Source organism: Camelus dromedarius, chromosome 18 (genome assembly GCF_036321535.1).
Source record: "Camelus dromedarius isolate mCamDro1 chromosome 18, mCamDro1.pat, whole genome shotgun sequence".
Classification (NCBI taxonomy): Eukaryota; Metazoa; Chordata; class Mammalia; order Artiodactyla; family Camelidae; genus Camelus; species Camelus dromedarius.
The window spans coordinates 20246142-20255275 of record NC_087453.1 but is presented as its reverse complement, the minus strand read 5'-3'; the positions used below and the strand labels follow the sequence as shown (position 1 = coordinate 20255275).

Below are 9134 nucleotides of genomic sequence, written 5' to 3'. Positions count from 1 at the left end.
GAGCATCTTTATGACCATTACCTTGAACTCTTTATCAGGTAGATTGCTTATCTCCACTTCACTTAGTTATTCTTCTGACGTCTTGTCTTTTTCCTTTGTTTGGAACATATTCTTTTGTTTCCTCATTTTGCCTAATTCTCTGTGTTTATTTCTATGTATTAAGTAGATTGGTTATGTTTCTCAATCTTGGAGAAGTGGCCTTATATAGGAGACAGCCTCTGAGGCCCAGCAGCACATTTCCCCTGGTCACCAGAGCTATATGTTCTAGGAGTGCCCCCTATGTGGACTGCATGGGCCCTTCTACTGTGGTGGGGCCAACTGCTGTGAGTGCATTGGTAGACAGGACTTGCCCTTGTCCTGCTTGGCTGCCAGGCCCTGCCTCATTCAGTGGTTGTCATCCTGTTAATGGGGAGGGTAGGATCCCAGGGTACCTGGCTGCATGGCCTGGAGGTTCCCAGGGCTGATGCAAGCTCACTGATGGATGGGTAAACCTCCGTGGCTAATAGGCTAGAGAGAGCAGCATCTCCTTCTCCACCCTTCACTGGGGTTATGCACAATTAGAGGTCAGAAAGAAATGTGAAAAAAGAGGGATCCAGTACCCTCGTAACCTTCACTTCCCTTCAGGTAGATCTAAATTCTTTATATTATGACTCTATTACTCACTTTTACAAAGAAAGGAGCTTTCTTTTTCTAAGCTTTTCCCTCTTTTCCTCTTTAAAGACTGGAGTCCTTAATCCTCACTTACTGGATTTTGCACTAATACCTCTTTTCCTTTTCCTGCCTCAATCCCAGCATTCATACAGAGACAGCTTGGAACAAAGCATTGGCTAGTTTATAGGTGTTAAATACTCTCATTCAACCCCCAAGCATGATATTGGCTATTGCTTGCTCAAGTTTTTTAAAATGGAAATTTATATTGGTTTTCTGGTTATAAAGAGAATAAAGGTTCATAAAAATGAAACAATAGAAAAATAAAAACTTAAAGTTCTCCAGAACTTTTATTATGCATATACATATATACACATATGTTTTTACAAAACTGGCATCATAAAATGCATTCATTGTCTATAATTTTTTTCAGCTAATAAATTGTAAGTCTTTTTTCTATGTCAGTACTAACAGATCTACCATAGTATTATTAAAACTTCACAATAAAGGGAGGTCATAAAGTCTGGAAAAATAGTCAAGTACACATAACTGATTTATTGATATGACATTGTAGTACAAGATATGTTCAGTGATATTTCATGATATGTTCAATGTGTTGTCCTTCATTAGCAATGTGTAGTTCAATAAGCTGTGCAAAATTGCAATAAACATGATACATAAATACAGTATTTTCATTAGTCCCTACACATGCATCTGAAATGCATTGCCTTAGCATGCATTGCCTTAGTTGATTGTGGCCTTCGTTTCACATACTAAGCCTGTTTCTTTGGTGTACACCAGAAGAAGTAACCAAGGGGATGAGTTTTATCTGATTTTTCAATAAATTTATGTTTCCTGACTCTGTGGCCACTCTGTATATCATTGTGTGAATATACTGTAATTTATTTTATCAGTCTTCTTTTAATGGACATTTAGGTTGTTTCCAGTTTTTCAGAATTGTGAATAACAATGTGGTGAACATTCATATTCATGTATCTTTGTGGACTTAATTTGATTATTTCATTGAGCTAAAGAAGAATTAATGGGTCATAATGAATGACATTTAAAATTTGATGTTATTGCCAAACTGCCTTCCACAAAAGTTGTCAGCTTACATTGTCACTAACATTTGAATCAGCTTATATGCCCAACTACAGTACATGAGACTGATTCCCCACAAATTCACCAACACTGAGTATCACTAATTGTTTAAAATTTTCCAATACGATTCCTATTATTGTTTTAATTTGAATTTATTTAATTTTCAGTGAGTTGAGGATATATATTTCAGTGGTTTTAGCTTATTTACTACATTGTGCAACAATGGTTGTTTTTGTTTGTTTTTAGTGGTTTTCATTATAAAATAAAATACACACAGAATACCACACACACACAGAGCTTAGTGAATTATTACAAAGTGAACTTCTTTTTAACCAGTACCCAGGTCAAGAAATAAAACTTTGCTCCCCAAGAAGCCTTTCTTGTACCTTATCCCAATCATAAGCACCTTCCTCCTCTCAAAAATAACCACTATACTGACTTTTGTAATTTCCTTGCATTTCTTTATAGTCTTATCACCTGAGTATGATACTACAATTTAGTCTTGCCCTTTTAAAGTAATGTATTATTTTTCTTTGCTCTATATTTTAAATCTCTTTTAATTTGTAGTTCTTCTTCATTCCTTTTTTTCCCCTTAGAATTTATCTGTTGAAGAACATTATATTCTAGATACAAGTCCTTTGACAGATATGTGTATTGTGAATATTTTCTCCCAGTCTGGTTCTTACCTTTTCACTTTCTTAATGGTGTCTGTTAATGAGCTCATAGGCTGACTCTTGTTATGGAATATTTCATTGTACATTTTGTAATTTTTAAGAAATTATCTTTGGTAGGGCTTTACCTCTAAATTCTGTATGATCTGTGTTGAGTTTCCCCTCTAGAGAGATTTAATATTTGCTCTTGTCAAATGCCTGAATGTAGGAGCAATTTTTTACTTTAATATTTTGTCTTGAAGGTCCTAAAAAGATGTAGTTAAATATGATACTCAAACCCACCAGAGGATAGGCTTACAGTTACAAACTCTTAAGGGAGACTTCTTTTCATGCAGAGCAAGCTAAAAGACATACTTCCTTGTTGTCTCCCTGCCTTTCTCTCTTTCTCTCTTTCTTTCTCTCTCTCTTTCTTTCTTTCTCTCTTTCTTTCTCTCTTTCTCTCTCTCCCTTTCTTTCCCTTTCTTTCTTTCTTTCAACAGCTCAGCTTTTTATTGAATGTGTTCTAAAGAGGTTTAGTCAAAAAAGCCAAAACCCATGTCATCATCAGACTCCTCGGATTCTTCTTTCTTTGCTTCCACTTTCTTCTCCTCAGCTGTGGCAGTAATGGTAGAGAGGGCAGGACCTCCTGCTGGTGCAGCACCAGCTGCTGGGGCAGGTCCACCAGCCCCTATGTTGCAGATGAGGCTCTCCATGTCGATGTTGGCCAGAGCCTTTGCAAACAAACCTGGCCAGAAAGGTTCAACGTTTATAGCTGCTGCTTTAATGAGGGCATTGACCTTATCCTCCATGACCGTCACCTCATCATCGTGCAGGTTAAGTGCTGAGTAGATGCAGGCGAGCTAGACTGAGGCCATGGCACGGGAGAGTTCTAGGCCGGCACTGCCGGGCGCTGTGCTAGTTGCCAGGTGAAGTGAGGGTCTCACCCCAAAACTGCCTTAGCTTCCTCAGAAGGATCAAGCACCTTGGCGGCAGCTGAGGAAAGGGTTGTTGTTTTTCTTTGATGATGGAAAAACTCTCTTCCCAATTTTCCCTTGGCATCCTGCTTCATTTTCTGTCCACGTGTCTTTTAAAACAGCAGGTCCTTGATTATCGAGACAAGCAACTTCCTTCTCTCCCCCATCTGTAAGATCAATTCATATATTTACCCTACAGTTTTAACTCTTTCTTTATATTTAGTGCCTTGACTTAAAGAAAAAAACTTTCTTAGGAGTACAAATGTACGTTTAAAATAATGTTCATGGTATTTTACTCAGCAATTTTAAATGTTTTGTAATAGGGGGGTTTTCAGAGAAGTAGACTGAAATATTGGTAGAAATACAACACCAAACATTTCTGTACCCATCAAATTATTTCTTTTCTCATCTCCTCACAGTCCTTTGGGAGAAAACACGTGATAAAGTTGTGAGGGCCTCTCTAGGCAATACAGACTTACTTGGAGTCTGAAAAGTCAAAACGGTGTAGCATAACTGTCCTCATTAAGATTGTATTTAATCCTTGAGGATTTTATTAACATTTGGTTTTGCTTAATTTTACCCACATCCTCTTTTTCTCAGAAATGGGCATTATGGGGGCTCTAATGGCTTCTTGAACATCAAACAGCTCTTAAAAATAAAACTGTAATGGATTGAATGTGAATGAAACAAACAAGGATTAAATTTCCATTGAAATACATATGGATTTAATAATTAGCAGGAAAGCTCTTCATAATTAAAAAAAAAATGTCTTAGGATAATGTTCGAGGTGTTAGAGAAATGCAGAATGTTGCTGGATTACATTATCTCAGCTTACAGATTTCCTCTGAAACTCTTATGTCACAGCCGTAGACCCCATAGTCCCAACTAGGAAGTGAAAAAGCCTAGCAGTTTTTGGCACGTGGTAAGTATTTAAGAAATTTTAGCTAAATCTCTATTTTTTCTGTGTTTGAAACACCGCTAAGCTTATTACTATGGGAGAAACGTCTTTCATACCTGCCCTCAGGAGTTCACAGTCTAGTAGAGGAGTCAGTGTACAAACAAATGAAAGCCATAGAATGTGCAGGGAACGTTATAGAGAAAAGGAGGGTATTACTGCAACCTAAAGCAATCTAGAAAGTCAGCCCAGGTGATACTTGACCTGAGTCCTAAAAGAAGAGCTGTTTGCCCCCTGGACTACTATTAGGAGAGGGATAGCACGTGTAAAGACTCAGAGGAGGGAAAGCAGCTTGGAATTTGGGAGGAACTACAATTGAGAGTGGTTCAGTGAAGGACAGGGTTGCAGGGACAGTTAGAGATCTATATAAAGAGGAGTTGGGTTCCAAGGATCTTGGGTTTTATCCTGAAAGGTCAATATTTTTATTATTATCACGGCAGCTCAGCACTCATTTTATGTTATATTTTTAATATCGCTGTTGTCAAGGCATAATTTATATACAATAAAATGCACCCACTCTAAGTGTACATCTTGGTGACCTGACAAGTTTATATACCTATGTACCACTACCACTCAATCTATAGAATTTTACCTTTATCTCAGAAAGTTCCCTTGGGTCCCCTTCTCAATCAATTCCCCCTAGCTTGACACACACAACTAGGCAACCACTATAGATTTCTGTCGATATAAATTAGGTACGTCATTTTTTAAGTTTTAATTAAGTAGAATTATGCAGTATATACTTTTTTTACATGAAATACATTGAACTTTAATAATATGCAGTGAAGTATAAGTTAAAAATACAACATGCCTTTTTTGCTAATCATAAGGGGAAAACATTTAATTATTAACAGTAACACTAAGAATCTAATTTTATATTGTAATTTCCATCTTCAAGGATTTAAAAATCTCTTTATGCCTAACTTCATTTATTCAACAAGTATTTATTTATTTATTTTTACTCTTGACATGTTTTATGCAAAGAAATCAAACACGTTAATTGTTGGTGCTTCAAATATGTTAAATTACTGTGTACTAAATAAATACTAGTTTTGCTATAGTTTAAATTTTTCTTTACATTTAAAATCTACAGTAAAAGAGATTTGAATGTTCTGACAAACATTTTTAAAGATTGTAGAACAGTTGTAATTTGCTTCTTGATTGTTGAGATTCTTTGCATGTTTTAAGCTTGTGCAGTCATTTTTACGTTCCTCATCACCATGTAAAGCAAGGACCAAGTGTACTGTAGTATATACTCTTTTTTTAAAATTTTTTTTTACTGAGTAATAGTTATTTTACAATGTTGTGTCAAATTCTAGTATAGAGCACAATTTTTCAGTCATATATGAACATATATATATTCATTGTCACATTTTTTTTCCACTATGAGCTACCACAAGATCTTCTATATTTTCCCCTGTGCTATACAGTATAATCTTGTTTATCTATTCTGCGTTTTAAAATCCCAGTCTGTCTCTTCCCACCCCCCGCCCCCTTGGCAATCACAAGTTTGTATTCTATGTCTATGAGTCTGTTTCTGTTTTGTATTTATGTTTTGTTTTGTTTTTAAGATTCCTCATGTATGAGATCTGATATGGTATTTTTCTTTCTCTTTCTGGCTTACTTAGAATGACATTCTCCAGGAACATCCATGTTGCTGCAAATGGCGTTAGGTTGTCAGTTTTTATGGCTGTATACTATTCCATCATATAAATATATGACATCTTCTTTATTCAGTCATCTGTTGATGGACATTTAGGCTGTTTCCATGTCTTGGCTATTGTAAATAGTCCTGTTATGAACATTGGGGTGCAGGTGTCATTTTGAAGTAGGGTTCCTTCTGGATATATGCCCAGAAGTAGGATTCCTGGGTCATATGGTAAGTCTATTCCTAGTCTTTTGAGGAATCTCCATACTGTTTTCCACAGTGGCTTTCCTTGCTTCCCTCTCCCACTCTTAATGATTTAGATGTCTTCTTTTACAATTTTGTTTATTCTTTTTGTAATTCATGGCAGTTATCTCCTTTCCAGTTATGAGTTTCTCATTTTTGTAGCATCCTGCTTCTTTTCTATTTAGAGTAGACCTGTCAATATTTCTTTTAGCATGGGTTTAGTGTTGCTAAACTTTTTTAGGTTTTGCTTGTCTGTGAAGTTCTTTATCTCTCCTTCTATTCTAAAGGATAGCCTTGCTGGATAGAGTATCCTAGGCTGCATCTTTTTTTCATTCAGGACTTTGAATATATCTTGCCACTCCCTTCTGGCCTGTAGTGTTTGTGTAGAGAAATCAGCTGAGAGCCTTATGGAGGTTCCCTTGTAATTCACTCTTGGTTTTTCTCTTGCTGCCTTTAGGATCATTTCTTTATCCTTGACTCTGGCCATCTTGATTATGATATGTCTTGGTGTGGGTTTGTTTGGGTTCTTCCTGTTTGGGACCCTCTGAGCCTCCTGTACTTGGATATCTGATTCCTTTAGGTCTGGGAAGTTTTCAGTCATGATTTCTTCAAATACCTTTTCAATCCCCTTTGTTCTCTCTTCCCCTTCTGGAACCCCTATTATGCATAGATTGGCATGCTTTATATTATCCCATAGGTCCTTTATATTGTTTTCATTATTTTTTATTTGTTTTTCTCTCAGTTGTTCTGATTGGGTGCTTTCTCCTGTCCTGTCTTCTAGGTCACCTATTTATTCCTCTGCATTATCTAGCCTGCTTTGTACAGGCTTTAGGTCAGATCTCATCTCAGCAAATGAGTTTACCAGTTCTACTTGCTTCTTCTTTATAGCTTCTATTTCATTTTTTGACATATTTTATATCTCTAAACACTATTTCTTTTAGTTCCTTCAGTACTTTGATCACTCCTTTTTTGAAATCTTGATCTAGTAGGCCATCAATGTCTATTTCCTTGATTGTGCTTTCAGGGGATTTCTCTTGCTCTTTTAATTGGGTGTGGTTCCTCTGCTTCTTCATATTGCTCATATCTCTCTGACACTGTGGCTTAAGGAGTATCAGTTATCTAGTTCTCCTGTAGATGGTGTCCTCTTAATGATTTTATCGAGAGGTCTTTGTGTCTTCACCCTGTTCTGTGAACTCAGCTTGCTGTTTCCAGAGGCCCTCTGTTGGCGCCCCCGTCTGTGCTGCTCCCAGTGGCTGTCGGCTAGCAGATCGTGCCCCCTCCTAACACTGGGTCAGGAGCTGAGCTCTTACATGGTGGGCAGGCGGGTCACTCCCCCTCCCGATGCTGCAGTCAGATCCTGCGCTGGGGGGAGGCAGGTGGGCAGATCATGCCCCCTCCCAGCACCGTGGTCAGGTGCTGCATTCCTTCCAGGAAGGGCAGTGGCTGCCCACCCAATCCCGGCGCCAGTTGCTCTGCTGCTCTGTGCAGCTGCCCGCTCTGCCTCCGGTCAGCGCTCGGAAGGCGGGCTCGGGGAAGACTGTGGAACGGCCCCACCCCTGCTCCATGCCAAATCTCAGCTCCTTGTTTGTCTTGGCTGCACAAGTTCTCTGAGGTGCCAGGGCAAAAAGATCCTATCTGCCTCGGGCTGTAAACTAGTCTCAGTCCTGCCCAGGAGGTTGCGGAGCCCCCAGGTGTGGATTCAGGTCTCGGCCCCGCCCCTATCCCCACCCGGGTGCTGTGCACAGGAGGAGATAGCGGCTGTGGCTGCCCCCGCCTCTCTTCTCGCGAGATGAGCCAGTAATGGCGGCACAGGTCTGAGGAGACAAAGGCTGCAGCGCCCCTCCCCCTAGGGCACACCAGCCGTGTTGCTTTGCTTTTTTTGCAATTTATGGTGGACCGAGGTTGTTCTGCTCTGTATCCCCTCCCAGCCATGGCGCGCAGCCCCCTGCAGTCCCCCCGGGGCTGCCTCAGTGCAGCCACTCCAGTCCTCTGCCTGGATCGGGCGGCCTGTCCAGGCCTCAGCTGCGGGCTCACATCTCAGGCTGGGTGTCGCAGGGACCCTTTGTGCCCACTTAACTCAGTTTTGTCAGTCAAGGGGTGCTCGGGGCAGATCTGAGCCTTGGAGGCTCCCCCTCTGTCCCGCTGGCCTCTCCGTTGGAGAGGGGAGACCCAGCAAACGAGCGCCAGTCCTCCTTTGCTGCTTCTTCCCCACGGGACTGGTCCTGCACTGTTTTGCTTTTTCTTCTTTCTTTTTTCCTTTTCTCCTACCAGATTTTTAGCATCTTTGTCTTTCAAAGAGGGTGACGTTCTGTCAGAGTTCTGCAGGTGCTCTGGTTGGCTGAGTAGGTCCGTAGATGTGAGTTTTGGTGTATTTGTGGGAGAGGGTGAGCTACAAGCGTCTTTCTACTCCGCCATCTTGCTTCTCTCTGTAGTATACACTCTTGTGTCTTTTTCTCAGCATGAGGCTTTTGAGGTTCACCCATGTTGTTGTGTATAACAGTAGTTCTTTTATTATTATTATTATTGCTGAAGTTTCATTAGATTTATATACCACATTTTGTTTATCTAATCACCTTTTGGTGGACATTGGGTCGTTTCCAGTTTCTGGCTATTATAAAGGTGCTACAAACATTTGTGTGTTAAGTCTTTGTCAGTACTCACTTTAACATGTGTTGTAGCTAATAAAATTTCTGTAAAGACCCTACCACCCCACCACCTCTAGCCAAAGTATCTGTGTGTGTTGCTGGGAGTGAAGGAAGGGCAACATGGAGAATTTGTTTCCGGCCAGGACTATGATTGTATCTCATTCCCCTGCAACAGTAATTGGTCCAAGGAGCAGATATATGACCAAAGAAAATTAGTCTTTTCTAAGAAGAAAGAAAATATTTTTTTCCATTTAAGTTACTAAAGTGGGA

General features: G+C 39.7%; 1 pseudogene; it reads right to left on the bottom strand.

The window, feature by feature from the left end:
• Window positions 1-2845: 2845 nt before the first annotated feature.
• LOC105084943 (large ribosomal subunit protein P1-like) lies at window positions 2846-3274 on the bottom strand (annotated as a pseudogene).
• Window positions 3275-9134: the final 5860 nt, after the last annotated feature.